At 52.3% G+C, this 16,087-nt stretch overlaps 1 protein-coding gene and 1 long non-coding RNA gene across 2 annotated transcripts in view; both read right to left on the bottom strand.

The window, feature by feature from the left end:
• RPL29 (ribosomal protein L29) overlaps nucleotides 1-52 on the bottom strand; it is a 1,153-nt gene extending 1,101 nt beyond the window's left edge. Inside the window, exon 1 of the mRNA XM_026046083.1 lies at nucleotides 4-52. The gene's annotated coding sequence lies outside the window, so the exon portion shown is untranslated. The remainder of the gene's footprint in view (nucleotides 1-3) is intronic.
• A 2,120-nt stretch (nucleotides 53-2,172) lies between these two features.
• Nucleotides 2,173-6,587, bottom strand: LOC112953091. Its single transcript, XR_003250519.1, has 3 exons — nucleotides 6,075-6,587; nucleotides 5,859-5,963; nucleotides 2,173-2,518 (listed from the first exon to the last, which is right to left on the bottom strand). It is a non-coding gene; the product is annotated as an uncharacterized LOC112953091 (long non-coding RNA).
• Nucleotides 6,588-16,087: the final 9,500 nt, after the last annotated feature.

Here is a 16,087-nt window from a genome sequence, read left to right as displayed (position 1 = left end):
CACCGCCACCTCCGCCGCCCCGCTGCCGGAAGAGAAGGCCGCGCCGCGGGGCCTGCTGGGATACTGGCTGCTGAGGGGGTGTGCAAGGGACCGGAAGCGCGCTGCGGTCCGGCGCGGCAACCCGCGGCGCGGCAGGAAGGTTCCGGGCGGCGCCCCCCGGCGGCGCGCGCGGGCGCGACAAGCGAGGCGGGCGGCCCCGAAACGGCGCGAAACGGCCCCAAAAACCAGAGCCTGGAGCCCGAGCCCGGCAACGGGCGGGCGGAGGAGGCTCCTGCGCAGGAGACGCCCGAACCCCCCGGGCGTTCCCGCGGGAGCAGGGGCTGTGCTGGGAATCCAGCCTGGGAAAACACCACATAAACGTTAGGCTGGACTTACTCTGATAGRGGCCTTATCTATAAGCTSCCCAGGTCCCCAGGCTGGAGCCTTGCAGGAAAAACCATCCTCACCTTGTCCTGATTGAGGCCAGGTGACCTGGTCACGGTCATCTCCAGGGCAGTGCAGATCTCAATTCATTTCCATGTGAATCTCGTGCTCCAGAGGGAAAAAAGCCTCAAACCATGATCAAAACATGGTCGGCACAAGAGGGTCAGCCCCAACCTCTGAGTTATCTCCCACGTAATCACTCTAAGTAATGGAGCCTTATCGCAGTCTGGATTCATCTTAGCATTCCCATCTCTGATTGTCTTGTAAGACGTTATCTCCTAGCCTGAAAAATCCCATTATTCCACCTATCTGTCCCTACAAGTGTTAGAAGCTGCCACCAGATCTTCCTTCTCTTTCTCCTGGAGAAGCCAACGAGACAGAGCTCCTTAGGGCAGCYGTGCCCAGCCCTCGGAGCGCTCTGGAGACTCTGTCCTCAGCCCCTGCCACCACGGCTGCGTTTGAACCGGAGACACCGACACCGGGCCCATTTTTCCAGTGTGTCCCACGTATGCCAAGGCAGTACTCACACAACTTGTGATTCCTGCTCAAATCCGCTTCTCTGGCCCCAAACAGGCTCCCCTGGACCTGTGGGAGCATCCTGGGATGCAGCTTTTACATTCCCTGGGAAGCACTTTTGTTTGTTTGCTTGTTTTTYAGAAGTTGGTTTGCCAGTTGGGGAGTGTTTGGGAATGTTTCACTGCTATTGGGACAATCTCCCCTTTTTTCCTTCAGGAAAATTAAATAAAATAAAGCCTAAACCTGCCAACAGCTCAAGGGAGAGTGATCTCAGTCTAAAATGTGAGCCCTGGCATGTGAGGGCATTGGACTCAAAAAGCCACTTCCCATCTTCGGTGGCTTAAAGTATGTTCCACTTYGTCATCCTAAAGGTCTTTAAACACTTATGAAAACACAGTTTATTTATCCGCAGCCAGAACAGCCCATCTATTACCCCGAAGGCCGAACACAGAAAGTTTCTGCAGAAATTTATTGGTTTCATTCCTACCAGTCTGAACAGAAGTTTTCCACGGAGTCTGTCAGAACACGAGTGCCTCAATTCCAATTTTCCTCAGTCTTTTGCAGACATCAAATTAATTGTGTCCAAAAGCACTTTTACTAGTTACTGAAAAAACAAGCAGCTCCTGGCAGCTCTTCTCGACCACTAGCTATTAACTTTTAAGTCTCCTTTAATACTGGCTTGATTCAATGTGGTAGTTCTCTCCACCAGCAAACTCAGCAGCCAGTGGAGCCAAGAGGAACCAACTCCAGGCAAGAAATATCGGTTTCAAGTATCAGTAGCTCCTACTGATGCCTGGGCAAAGCTTTTCTGCCCCTCGCAAGGGTAATTTCATCGCCACAGGCCAAGAAATGGAGAGGTGGAGGCTGTCCGTGTCTGAGCACGGCATTGCACGCAATCCATCACGGATCACCAAGCACCAAAGAGATGCAGCCAGGTTCTGAACATCGAGCATTCCCATCTCCTGGGCATTGCCGAGGGTCTTCCCCATTGCAAACCACATCACAGACCTCGGTGGCACTTGGATTAGGTGACACAAACTGCATTTGTCTTTCTCCTACCGGCGTTTTCAACTCCAGGCTGAGTGTCCGCTGATGCTCCAGCTCAAAAAGGATTTTAGGGAGCCAGTACAGCCACACACACACACACACACACACACACACACATGCAGTCCTAGCATGAAACAAGCCAGTGCTCTGATCATTTAGATCATGCTGAAAGAAGGAGCAGGCTTCCTCCTGCCGTCACAGCTGTGCGATGGTGACGTTATGATGGTGAGGTTACTCTAAACAGCAGGGAGACCTAAACTGAAGACCTCTGGAAGCAGCTACGCTGGGGAAGGAGGTACCCGTTTCACCCGTCAACAGCCTGATTATAACATCCCGTTTTTGGTTATCTTGCTGCAGATTCCTAAACCTCCATATTCCAAGTTTCACGCACTGGCAAAGCGGTCAGGATTACATCCATCCACCTGCAGCACCACCTCAGCACGCTCCAGATGTGGCCGTGCAGCTGGGCAGCGCCTTCTCTTCCGAGACCACACAGCCTCCCACCTCCAGGTGTTCAAGTCCAGGGCAACACCTGAAAAACGTGGGACAGATTAACAGCCAGGGACAAACCAAATTCCCCCAGGCTTGGGGATAGGTATCCAAAGCCTCAAATCTTATGATAACTGATTACTTCAGTGAAGTGATTATTTCACCGGCCTCCTCGGAGCTAGCCCTGACTTTTCCAGGCTGGCAGCAGAGGGGGATCAGCCTCTTTGCTTTCACCATGCAGCCCTCTGACACGGCCACATCCAGCCCCAAAGCCAGCCCGCTGGGTCYGCCAGAGCTGCTGGTTACAGGAAGCACCATCACACAGCACCGAATTAGAGAGACCACAAGGAAACGGAGGATTATTGCCCGGAGATTAAAGGACACGCAAAAACCACAGGACAAATCAGTGGGGCCTAAGCAATGGCAGCTGCTATTTCGGTCTTTCAAATGCTGGCCTTTTATTTGCCAGTCATGCTGCAAGAGAAGAATTTGAGAGGAATTCTGGAGATGATTGCTCTGTTTTTGACCAGTAACGTGCACCAAAGGACCGGCCCCAAACCCTCCGGATGGAGGGGAGCGAAGCCTGCTGCACCTCAAGGCAAAGCCACTCCAGCCCATCCCGCCTGCCCGCAATCCCACTGGGAAGCACCCACAGATTAACCCACACCAGTCCCGCTCTGCAGACACCTTCTTGGTGCCAGTCGACTTGGGAGAAGGGTGCGTGTTGGGTGCATCTCGGAGCATGAACTTTAAAGGGTGCCAGACATGTATTATCTGGTAGAAACACCAGCAGCACTGTAGTAAAAATGCAGTAAAAATGCAGTTTCTCCACTGCAGCACCAAAATATCTTCTGTATCTTATTGCTATGAGTCTCTGGCTTTTGTAAGACTTGGTTTATTCAGAACTAACTAGACGTGGCCCTGGCCAACCTGCTCTAGGACCCTGCTTGGGCAGAAGGGTTGGACCAGCTGACTTTGAGAGGTCCCTTCCTACCCCAATCTGCTCTCCCTGCAGGCACAGGGCTGTGTCCCTCCAGGAATTTCTGCAGATTCTCCTGYAGATAGAGCTTAAAAGGAGGAGCCCCTTGTTTCAGATGTCTCCRTGAGCACCCGTGAGTTTGTCTAATTGTTGAGGTCTTGTTTTCATTAAGGAATGGCCAGAAGCTGCTCCAGACTGCCGAGGTTTGGGCTGAACTCCAGGGTGCCTCTGTAAGAGATATAGGAGATATCTCCATAAGAGATGGCAGCAGGGCAGCTGGGTTCCCCGAGTCTCAGTCTTTGTACTGCAGCCAGTGGGATGCGATTGTAATGAAGCAATTCCCACTCTCCCTTCTCCCTCATCTTCCTTCCCACGTTCCCTATCACGGTGCTAACGTGTTCCTGTCCAGCTGCAGACACACACCAGCTCCCCTCAGGCACACGACTCGGCTCCAGCAGCTCTCCAGGACGCCTATATAATTATCCGTGCTGCTTCCAGATGCCATTCCCACAAGGATTCCTCCTATTTAATCTCTCCTGGAAGGCAAGGCTGTTTGTGGTGCCAGGTCCCGYGGCCACAGTGCAGCGTTGAGCCTCACAAACCTCCTTCCACCAGCACCATCCTCTAGYTTAGCCTCTGCTGACCTCTTTTCCAGGCCATCAGGTAACTCACTCCACATCCTTCTGCTCGGAGATGCCCTCCCGGACTCCACCACACGTCAAAGCTGAGCACTGACAAAGAAGGATGGCCCCGTCACACGCCGAGCGACAGCAGCCCCCGTGCTTACGGCACTAGCTCGCGTCTCCTCTCCAAAAACGGCCCCTTCCACCCAACCCGCGGCGTTGATTCAGCCGTGACTCAACGGGAAGGCGGCCACCTACGGAAAGGGCTGCTCTTAGCTTGACACGAGCTGCAAGAAGCAACGGCGAAGGAAATAAAAGCSGAGTTTCCCTGGACGGACTGGCTGAAAAACACCCCCTAAGCCCTCACGTGCAGCAACATCTCCGTTAACGAAGCGCCTGGGCCACCAACTCRGCCACATCCAGAGCAGGACTGGGCTGGTGCGGGGCAGACCTCAGCTGCACGTGTTGCTCCATTGATCCCTCCGCAGGGAATGGGAATTGCGGGCTGCCCCGCGTCCCTGCGGCTCCGGGAGCAGGCGGGGAGCGCGTCTGTGGTCTGCTCCGTCATGGATAGAATGGTTTCATAGGAACGGGGCTACGCTGCGAGGTGTGACTCGAGGCAGGGCTGCTATGGCAAGAGCTCAGCTTTGAAGGAAAAAAACCCACCCACCAAACCTATGYTTGCATTTTCTTCATTAGCTCTTCACCTGCCACTGCCAGAATGAAATCCTCGCTCATCCGAGGACACCTTCCTCGCCACGGTTTAAGCCAAGGGCTCCAGGAGCTCTGCAGGAGCAGCCCAGGGGGATTCAGCCGCTGCAGATTTAGCCTGGAGGGGCCTGGCCACCATAATCCATCACTACCTACCACATAACGAGCCCTTTTCCAAAAATATTTAAGTGAGATCTCTGTCTCCTGTCTCAAACTAACTGCCCCAAACTCAAGAGTTAATTTGGYGAATGGGGACTCTGGGGGATGTTCTAACCTTCAGCCCATAGGGATAAAAATGTAACTGAATAAATTTGCTAGTTCTTTATCTTCATGCTGCATCATCGTGCAGTGAATTTCAAACCGGCACGTATATTTTAGTCTAAAAAACTCCTTTGCATGACACTGAAATAGACCCCAGCCTATACACACCCGCTGCCAAGACAAATGCATGGTTCAGCAGCAAGGAGGATATAAAAGACACCCCCGCTACGAGCGTAGGAGGCAGAGGATATTTCAGCGTGGCAGTGGTTACACTTTTGGCAGCTCTGCTGCAATAAACATTGTTTTCAGAACCTAAAAATATTCCCCGTGACATGCTTGGTTTCAGAGGAGCTGTGCTATGGGTCAGGGATGGCAAAGAGGGCTCAGGAACATGGGGGGACACAGAGGAGCGGGAGTTAATGTCACCTCCTTTCAAATGGGGCATTTTCCCATGGAATGTGGCACGTGCTCAGCAGTCCCTGTGTGTCCCTCTTCCAGGATCATTGCCACGATAACCAAAGGGAGTTAAATTTCCCCAAAGGGGCTGGTTGAGGCCTGTGAGCAGCTTGGGAGCAAGGGAAGGAGGCTGCACGGTCAGGGCTAGAGCCCGAGGGCTGCAAGGAAAGGCTGAAATGAGAACAAAAGCCCAGATTTTGCTCTCACTGTTTCAGGGCAACGAAAACATGGGCGACGACAGGTAACAAGAAGGGAAATGAAGAAAGGGACACGCTATTGAGGCAGACCACGTTTGAACAGCAGAGCAAACACAAAGCTGTATTTCATGCAATAAAATTTTACAAAACACTTACTTGGTGCCGGGTATGGGCTTCTTCTCAAGCCCCAACAGAGTCCTGGTCGCTGTGAAGGCCAGCTGGATGCCACGGGCTCAGAGGCAGTGTGGACACTAGAAATTCCTGCAGGTGTGGAGGGCAATAAGGGGGAAAACACCAGAGCACTGCTGGTTTGCAGTGCACTATGCATCAATATCTATATCCAACTCAGGAGCACAAATCACCTCAAGTTACCTTGGCCACGGCGCCCAGTGCATCCTTCTCCAGCGAAAGAGCGTGGTGGGAATCAGCAGAGCCTGTAACTGCTTGGAGCAGACGACGGAGCTGCTCACGATGGTGGAAGGAGCCACTCGGAGGTAATGACGGAGCGAGGAACGGTAACGGCAGCAGGCACTCGATAAAAAGCACGCAACAAAAGGAAAAGCTTTCTCCATTACAAGAGGAACGGATGTTTTCCGTTTGCTTCCTTTGGTTCAGAAATGCACTTAGCTGTTTGGAGAGACCTGGAGTGCAGCTCGCCAGCGTATCCTACAAAAGCTGCTCTTGGCCTGCGGGACGAGAGCATCATTTTCCCACTGGTGAGATCACAGGCAGGAGAGTTGGTTTTCTCTTTTAATCTTCCCTCGATGACAGATCTGAATGGGGACCCATCCCCTCTCCAGGCATTTTATTTTCTTGAGGAGAAACATCTGCCTGATGGTGGACAGAGCTGCTTGGGGAGCCTTGACGTGGTTGGAAAAAGGCAGTAAAACACGTGTATTCCCCCTACCCACTGTGCAAGTACCTATGGACCTGGCTTTATTTTGTGACGGTCTCAGAAGGATGCAGTGATGCTGATACCCAAACCTCGGCCTAGGCAATTCCTGCGGCTGGGAGCGAGGGGAGGCTCAGCAGAGCTGCAGGGGCTAAATGCCACGCGTTGAAGCGCAGAGGAAACGTGAATGAACCGGATGAATGGAGGCAGAAATGAATGAGCGAGGGCAGAGCAAGTGAATGAATATTGCATCGAGCCGGAGCCTTTCATCCCGGGATGCGGGAGCCGTGTTGTGACTCCCGGGAGAGACGCCCGGTCGGAACCAATTAGGTTGTTTCCCAGGCTGCTGGCGGAGACGTGGCACGTGGAGTCACGTTATTCACGGCATAAGGGCTTTCCCCCGAACGAGCCCCTCCGATTCCACCTTCACCAACGCGACACGTTATTGCTTCTGGAGCCCTTCTTGCTCTCGCTATTCCAGCCACTGAGCAATCTCCATGGCAACGGCATCCCGGGTGCTCCAGGCCTTTTCCTARCCCCTGTCATGCTCCGTCCGGCCGCACTGGCTCCTAATTGAGGGAGACAAGCGGCAGGGAGGCGGCGGAGCCGCTCGGCCCAGCGGGGCTAAGGGACACCCCCTGCTCCGCGGGCTCTTCCATGGGCAGGCACTGCGGGGAACCCGGAGCTGCACGGGCATGGAGCCTGCAAGCAGCTATGGGGATCTGCAGGGAGACTCAGCACATGCTGAACTGCAGGGGGAAAAAAAAGGAATTTGGACAAGTGTCAATGCACAGAATTAGCTAAACCCAATGAGCAAGAGATGGGTGGTTTAAATGAGGATGATTTAGGGCAATCAGAAGCAGCCCAGGAGGTGTTTGGGGCCACAGTGACTCCCCCAGGAGAGCGGGCAGGTGCTGCTGGCCCCTTGACAAGGCAGGACAGGGCCAGCACAGAACCTGGATGCTCCGGGGAGCAGAGCGAGTTCAGCTTCACCGTCCCTTTGTTCGTGCTTTGCGGGATGAAGCGCATCCCTGTTCTCTTCCTTTTCCATGTTTGGAAGGAAACACTAGCCATGCTGAGGGCCATCTGGTCTCGGGCACGTGGAGGCACGTTGCTGCTGTCCTCACAGCACTGCTGCTTCGGCCAGCGCTGCCTTCCTCTCACTCATCCTCTGCCCATGGCTGCGAACAGCCAGTTCACAAGCACTCATCTCCATCCAACACAGTTGCACTAGATTCAGCACACTGCACACCAAATCCGGGTGCCGGGCCTGCTTCCACTTGCATTTCCCAGAGGGAATGTGGGCGCTGGATTCAGCGGTTGTGGGGCTGCACCCAACCGAGGTACCAGTCTGCACATGGGGCCAGTGGCGGCTGCTCTGCTAACGCTGCTAGCGGCTGCGCCTGCCTTTACAGTGACCTGAATTGAGATGTTGCTAAGGGATGCAGGAGAAAAGAGGGATGAGRTACCTGTTCTCTACTGCCAGGCTGCTGCTGGAGCGACTTCCCGGCTGGTGGTCAGTCCCCAGCGCTGCAGCAGCCTGTGATTTGCATCTGCACCTTGCTCTGAGCCCAAGCGCTGCAAAAATGCAAGTGTTCCCAGGGCATCGCACGTTCAGGACCTGCATTGCCCTCCTCAGCACGAAATAGGGACCATGGAGCCTCCCCGCGCTGTGGAACAAAGGGGATGCTATAYCCTGCAGGAGCAGAGTCTCTGCTTTAGCTCCCTGTGCGGGTGCTGTGACGCAGCTGGGTTTGGAGGGGAGGTCTGCTGCCACTCTGCAGACACTTGCCCGACTAGTCAGGAAAGCAGGTTACACTGAAGGACCCTGGCTGCAACCTTGGAGGGGGAACTTTGTTCATGCCCAGCGGCCTTAGTTCCTCAGGAGGGACTGATATTTCAGGAGATCAATTGAGGATACAGCTATAACTCCTTCAGTTGCCCCAAAAGAAGCACTTACTTTGATAGAGATTTTTGGTTTACCCTTCARAACATCCACACAAAATAGGTGTTTAAGATACTAATGATGCAATACCTGGACTAACGATGCAAAACCTGGCTTCTGAGGGAGTTCCTGTCGTCTGTACACACCTTGGGCACATCCACGTGGTGATGGGGATGCAGCATCGGGATGGACAGCTCGTTGCAGCTGGCTCCATCCCGCTCGCTGGCCAGGCTCACACCGGGAGTGASACAAGGGATGGAGGGCAGTGTGTCTATACGGGTTCAGAAGGGGACAAGGCAAATTCATGGAGACAAGGTTGACCGCAATGAGATGCAGTGGCCCCAAAACAACCTCTCTTGCAGGAATTCCCTGAATTCTTATTAACTGGGAGCTCACAGAAGCAGCCATGGGCACAACTCCCCACCTGCACTGCACAGGCTCCAGCGGCAGCCCTGGCTTTCCAGCACAGACACAGGCCTCCACGTGCACCACGGTGYGGGGTCAGCACACCAGGGAGCACAGGCCCCGTCACTGAGGGTGCTGCTGCCCTGCCAGGCTGGGCTCATCTTTGGGGAGAGCAGCCCGAGAGCAGCCAGAGTGCAGGCACCAGCTTGCTTCCACGCAGCCCGCTCCAGCCTGTGGCATCTGCGCTGCCAGTTGCACCCGCCAGGCCCCGTGCTTCCCGGGGAGCATCTGCAGTGCCAGGGAGGAGCTGCTCCTGGGCAGCGTTTCTGGGGAGCCGCTGCCGGTGGGTGGCAGTGCGAACCAGCAGTCCTGCTCCGGAGCCACCGGGAACATCCCAGGCCGGGAGCAGCCGGAGCGGAGCCGGAATGGGAAGCTTGGCCTGCGTGGAGGGCAAGGTGGTGCCGGGGGCATCCGAGGGGCCAGCAACCCCTGCAATGCAAGTGGGCAATAGCCAAGGCTTTTGGTGGCTGCTGTGGGGCAAGCCAAGTGCAGCATTCACCTCCCTTCATGTTAAACCTGCCATCACTGCCCTCCTTCAGCACCGCAGCAGTGTCTCGACCAGTAAAAGCCTCTCTCCCTCACTGTGCAAAGGGAATTTGGGGCTCTGAAGGGAATGTAAGGCCTGCCTTAGGGCTGGCAGCACCACGGGAGCCGCTACCTGCTCAGGACGAGCCTTGCAGCTSAGACAGGAAAGGCGCCGGGTCTCTGCACAGCCTCTGCAAACCTGTCGCAGCCAACGGGTGTTTCCTCTGGCAGAGAAGCAAAAGGCACCGGGATCAACATCTCCATGCAGGGCATCCGGGCTGGCAGGAACGCAGCCTCACAYGGAGCATATTCCCATACGCACTTCCATAAATCCCTCCATCCGACGCGCTGGGGAAGGGGGAAGAGCTTCGATCCAGCCCCTCTGCAGAAAGCGGATCAGACTTGCTCCTAGTGCTGAGCACTCTGTAATTACAGTACACCCCGCTTAATCGGGATGTGCTTAATTGGGAAATCCACTTACCAGGATGTCGCCAAGGGAACTGACTTCAGCTTGAGAACACTTAAGCACAGCGCCYGCCGCTTTATAGGCAAGGCAATTCTCCTGCAGGGAGATGCCTTCAGGTGCCTGCATGGCACTCATTCTTCCCCCAGCATCCCACGTCGCTGGCTGCTTGCTCCTGCACTGGATTCCAGCCTTGCCCGTGAGCAGGACACAGGGAGCAGCCGCCCGGCCYGCTCGCTGCTCCRCGCTGCACCAGCTGCAGGCTGGCMCTGCCAGCTGCCCTCTCGGCCGGCCCGCTGCACCCAGCGGGGCACCCCTCCCTGCTTCCATGCTGCTTCCCACCCGGCATTTCTGTTGATCCTGACAAGATGCTGAGTCTTGGCTAAGCTGTTCTTCAGCACAACAGAGGCCCGGGGTGGCCAGGGCCTGAGTTGGGACAGGGTGAGAGCTTTGRGAAAAAATCAGCATCCTTTTTTTCCAAAATCAGCATCCTTTCCCATTAATCCTCCTGGTTATTTACCTCTCTCTACCCTCCAGCAGTCAAAACACCAAATATCCAAGAGAAGAGAGGGAGCAGAGKTGGGAACAGCCATTTAAAGCTGCACACTGAATGGAGCACTTGGAGAGGCCATTGTTTTGCCAGGTTTCCTAAGGGAAGAAGGTTTATGTGGCCTCCCTACGTGTTTGTGTGTGCATGGGGGTACATAAACCTAACAGCTTCTAATAGCCAACAGCCCCCATACCTTCTGCCCCTGAGGACCTCCTTCAGACAAACTGCACAGAGAAGTAGCTTCTTCAAAGATAACAAATTCCCACAAGTTTTGTAATAGTAACAACCAGGGAAGACAAAACTTGTGATACCCAACCCCACCTTTGCTTTCAGAGACTTCTCATGGGACAGCACTTCTGCAAGCATGAACCCCACCAAACACATTCCCATGTTGACAGAAGGTTGCTACCAGCTCCAGGACCAACACTCCTCCAAGCTTTTGGCATTTCCTTGCTTATCCCTCTCCTTTTTGCTCTATCTGCATTTTTTCAGACTAACTGAACGAACTCTGCTCCCTTTTCAGAAGATGAGCCCTTGCATAGATGTCTTCGCTACGTCTGAATCACGTGGCAACAATACAGCAAAACTGTTCAGGACCTTGCACTGATGTTTTCGTTACCACCAACCACTGGGAGCTGGAGGGAGTAAAGCTGAACTCTTTTCATGTGTAATGATTGCAGACAGGCCTGCAGAAAGCATGGGAGAATCCGACAGTGTTGTTTGCATCTCAGGCCCTACAAAATGCAATAGTTTGGCATCAAATGAAGGATTTTTTTTTTTATGGCTGCATGTGTTTTGTGCTTCTCTGAACAAGCCAACCTCCAGATTAGCTACACTGGCTTTTTAAAGCACTATAAAATATGCAAGGCACTTGCAACGTATAGTAATTTCTTTAAAGGCAGGAGGCAAGTGCTGAAACGTCTCCTGATCTATTCTTTTGCATYTCTTTAACCCGTGCTGGGAGAAAGGAAAAATGTGATGTGTCTCCTCCCTTTTAAGCTTATCTGGAATCTGGATAATTATGGTGTCTGTGGAGTAAGGTCTGCTCCGGTCAGGCTCTTGTCTCTCCAAAGTCCCTCCTTTCTTGGGATCTGGCCGAGCCACCCCAAAACCCAAAGCAACACGAGGGGCTCCAGTGCTACCAAGCACCAGGTCCTCAGCAGAGGTCCCAGTGGCCGCACTTACCTCTTGCCAGAGCCCAGCAGCCACTTGCGCCCGTCGCAGCCCAGGCCTTGCCCCGCGGCAGGCGCCGACCCCTTATCTGGCACCCAGCGCTCCGCAATCAGGTTCAGACGAGCAGCCCTGCAACGGAGAAAGGTTATTGATGMGTTTTGAGCTTTCAAGCACATGCCTCAGTGCCCCGCGTGTTCAAACCCATCCCTCCCTGCACGGCAGCAGCAGCTCTCTGCTGCCAGCATGAATAGGTTAGTTCCCTGTGCAGGATTTTGCCTCCCTCTTACAGAATGAAAAGGATTGTGCAACAAGCTGGAGGGTCATCAGACCTGAGATTAATGTGCCTGGACATCTTTATATAAAAGCATCTTTATATAAAATCTTCAGTGCAACTCATATGATAGGACTTGGTGTTCCCTGTTAGTGCAAATTAAGCGTAATTAACAACTGTCAGTAATGCTCTGTGCCACCAGCAGAATACATCATTACACGCTGAAAGCTATTTAGCACAATCAAGGTTAAAATGCAGATTATCAGTAATATTTCCAAGCTGTTTGGTGTCAAAAAAAAAAAAAATATGGGAGTAGGAATCTCCAAGTCACCATCCAAACCGTGGAACCTCATTCTAAATTATCTCAGTTATTAGGTGCAATCACATCAGTAAGAAAAATATGATGAGATGGACATTACTCAGCAGGGGAAGTGGAAAGGTGATCCTATCTTCCAACACTAACAACACAACTTAAGTAAAGATGTTATACTTAAAAGTACAAAAAATAAAAACCCCAAAGCACATATCAAAGGCAGGACCAAGCGTTTAGGTTTAAGCTTCACCCAGCAGCTATTGTATTAGTAGCTCCTGCTAATAAGGGGTTCATTACAGGGCTCCATCCCTGCTCCCTTCTCAGAGTGCCTGGCACTTCTCTCATATTCCCTGACTTTTAAGGGGAGCCTTCACCTGGGACACAGCTGAGGAGAAGCCACATGAGCTGCTCGGGGTCCCCTGAGACCACTTTGTTTTGGAAAAGAGCAGGGATAAAAAAAGGTGTTTGCCAGATCACTGCAGAGGACAAAGCAGCTAAGTGATTATTTAATTAGCACTCCTCTAGTCGGCAACCAGGCCCCAAACCAAGGACAAATCAAAGCAGAGCCACAAAAATGCTCTGCTGGTGTTTCAAGTGAAAAACAAATATTTGGAGATTTGAATGGCCAAACCGGATTGATGCACCGAGTATAAACACAGGCTCAGGCAGCGCGAGCAGCAGAGCTCCAGGCACTCCGGGATCTCACATCTCATTAAAGTGCATAGGAATTTGTCTCAGCAGGTTCCAAGAGATTTTCTTCTGCCATATGACTAAGTCCCCATGCATTATCTAGCTCCTCCATCTACCACAGRGGTAACTTTGCTGCCAGCTAACCCTGTTCTTGCAGTTGAGGTGGGTTAATTGAACATGGTTTGATGCTTGGGGGCAATCCCATTTGCCAGCCTTGCTGCACTATCCCGATCCCAACCAGCCTTGCTAACAGGAAGACAAGCAAGAGAGAGCAGGAACAAAAACTCTGACAAAATCCAAGATTCGGACCGGAATGATGAGTTCTTGTGGTTTCCTCCATCGCTGTTTTCCAGCAAGGCAAATTTGGCTCTTCTCTTGCAAACAAACAAAACTTAAGTAAGTTCTTAACACTCAGAGGATCTCAAAAGGCTCTGAACTAACTCTGTGCACTGTCCTTAACCATGGCAGCAAAGTGGTGCTGACTTGTCTCGTGCTAGTGCTGCAAATACAGGATGAAATTCTCTGCAAGTGGCTTGTTTTGGTAAATTCCTTGGGCACTTCGTGTTCACTCACCCCACACACAGGGACTCGGCCTGTGCTCTTGTTCCCATCCTTCTAGACCCGACGTAGAGGTGCTGCCCACAGTCCCAAGGTGTCCCCAGTGCAGCAGGAACACCTAGCCTGATGGCTTGCTAAACACTTCCCGGGAGGGAAAGCACATCTTTGGGGTAGCTATCTGTATTTTGGAGATTTCAGTAAATTTTAAGGAGCTCCAGTTTGGCCAGGTGCAGCAATCAGCCAAGTACTTCCACCTGCCAGAAAACCAAGAGTGTCTCCAGAACAGGGCTGCGACTTAAAGGACATGGAGATCACCTCCTAGGCCCAAGTCAGCAGCTTCCCTGCCCGATTTCTCCGTGCCTGGCACCCCAACTCCACCTAGCCCAGCAGGCCAGGGAGCAGAGCCGTGCTCAACGGCGCTCCCGCCCGCTAATAGTCTTAACCTCTTACTGATTATGTGGGGTTTAAGCCAAGCAGGGGCTCCCAGCGAGGCACCCGATGCATTTCCTTTCCCATGAAAGGAGACTTAGGCCTTCGCCTTTGTTCCTGGTGCCCAAATCCCCTTCTTTGCAGGTGGAGGCGAGGGGAATTTTATGGATTATGATTAAAATGGCGCTGTTCCGAGCGCGGGGAAGGGGGGCCAGGCAGGCCAGGGCCACGTTGTGTAAGGCAGAGACASGCCACCAAGGAAAGCCTTGTGAGAAGAGCACTTTGGGGTTCTACTGCCAACGTGCAGCCCCAGACACCCGTGGGGATTTACAGGCCCCCAGACATCCATGGGGATTTACAGGCACCCATGGCTGGGGTGACTTTACCTGGAGGAGGATTCCATACGTGAGCAGCGATGCTCCGCAGGCCCGGGTGGCTACGGGACAGCGGCRCTTCGGAAGCCCCATCACACCAGGAAGGAGCTGTTGACAGGACCACAGAACTCGATACGTAATAAAATGTCTGCCAATATATAATATAATTCTTCCCAGGCCTCCAGCACCACTCGCTCCAGAGCCCAAAGCACTACACAAATAGTAATTAAAACTTCCCGGCCCGTGGCTTTGCCAGTGGTGCTGAATTCATTTTACAGTGTGGGAAAGTAAGCCTTGCATGATTACGAGAGACAGTGTAATTTGAGCAGCAGGAGAAATTACCAGGCCCTTTGCTTCCAACAGGAGACTCCTCATGCAGAGACGGGCATGAGCAGAAGGTCTCTTGTCCACCATGCACATAGACTATGTCTGTCTATCCCAGTAGAYCCCAAAGACGTGCACCAGGCACATCTATTTCAGCTCCAAGGCTAAAATGCAACTTGCTTTGTGGAATTACAGTTTGAAGGAAAATGGGGAGTCCTAGAGCTTAGTCCCAGAACTAACAGGAGTTCAGAGGTGGTCATGGCACTCTGCTAACCACAAGGCCCACTTCTTCCCCAAAACATATCAACAACAACATCCTTCAAGGAGCAAAGTGACACTGGAGCCTGCTAGATCCTGGCTTAGCTCAAAACTTGCCCACGCATCAGAAACACAGGTCCTTTGGATTCAGGTTTAACACAGGCAGAGACTAGAACCAGAGACAGACTCCCCAAGTTCCTGCCTGCTCCATTTCCTCCAAGAACCCTTGGAGACAAACTATGAAATTATGCAGAAATCAAGACTGCTATTAAGGAAGTCACAGTCATTACCGGGGAAAAGCCAACTTTCAGAAAACAAAATATCTATCCAGTGTGAGGAGAAGATTTACAGGCCATTGTATTTCTAGAGTACATTCGAGTGCTGCTTTATCTGTGCTGTTTCTTTGCCTCCATTACTCAGTGTCAATGTTCACCTCCCTTATCAAGTAAGCAAATAAGGCAACTATAGAGGTAGCTTAAGTAAAACAAATTCTTTCCAAAAAACAGAGGGGAAAATAATGACCAAATCCATTCTCTGTAAGCACTGATGGATTACAGTCCCCTCGGCCTGCCTRGCTTGCTTATCTGACTGCCATCAGCTTTATTCGACCTGGATAGTCCAATACTTTAAATTCATTTTGCTGCAGAGCGAGCAGAGGACCCACACACTTACCTGGGGGCCATTCTATTTCTTAAAGAAGGGTGAAAACAAAACTTAAGTAGCATAAAAATTATATACTGCCTCTCTGCAGAGTGTGAATATCACCTTGAGGAAAACACGAAGCTATTTCTCTTTAAAGATGATATAAAAAAGCAATATTTAACCTAACACACTCAGGTATGTTGGAGATTTAAATCTTTACAGTCCCTTAGCCTTCATTCATAATGCTTCACCTGGCGTGCTGCTTTTCAGCACTGCACAAAAATGTACAAAAATGGCTATGCATCCACCTCCTTACCTGCTCACCGCTTTGCACGTGGGGCCAACACGCAAGGATTTTGTGCACAAGCTCTGAACATACACATGGGAGCTTAGACTGATGCAAAAGCCACAGGCAGAGCTGTGTGCATGCAGTACCCAGGACAGAAAATGTCACTGAGCTTCGCTTTCAAAGAGGCTGAGGCAACTTTGCAAACTCCGGTCACCTCACCCCAG

This window comes from Nothoprocta perdicaria, unplaced genomic scaffold (genome assembly GCF_003342845.1).
Source record: "Nothoprocta perdicaria isolate Ctin4 unplaced genomic scaffold, notPer1 scaffold_42, whole genome shotgun sequence".
Lineage (NCBI taxonomy): Eukaryota > Metazoa > Chordata > Aves > Tinamiformes > Tinamidae > Nothoprocta > Nothoprocta perdicaria.
This window is presented reverse-complemented; position numbering and strand designations above follow the sequence as displayed.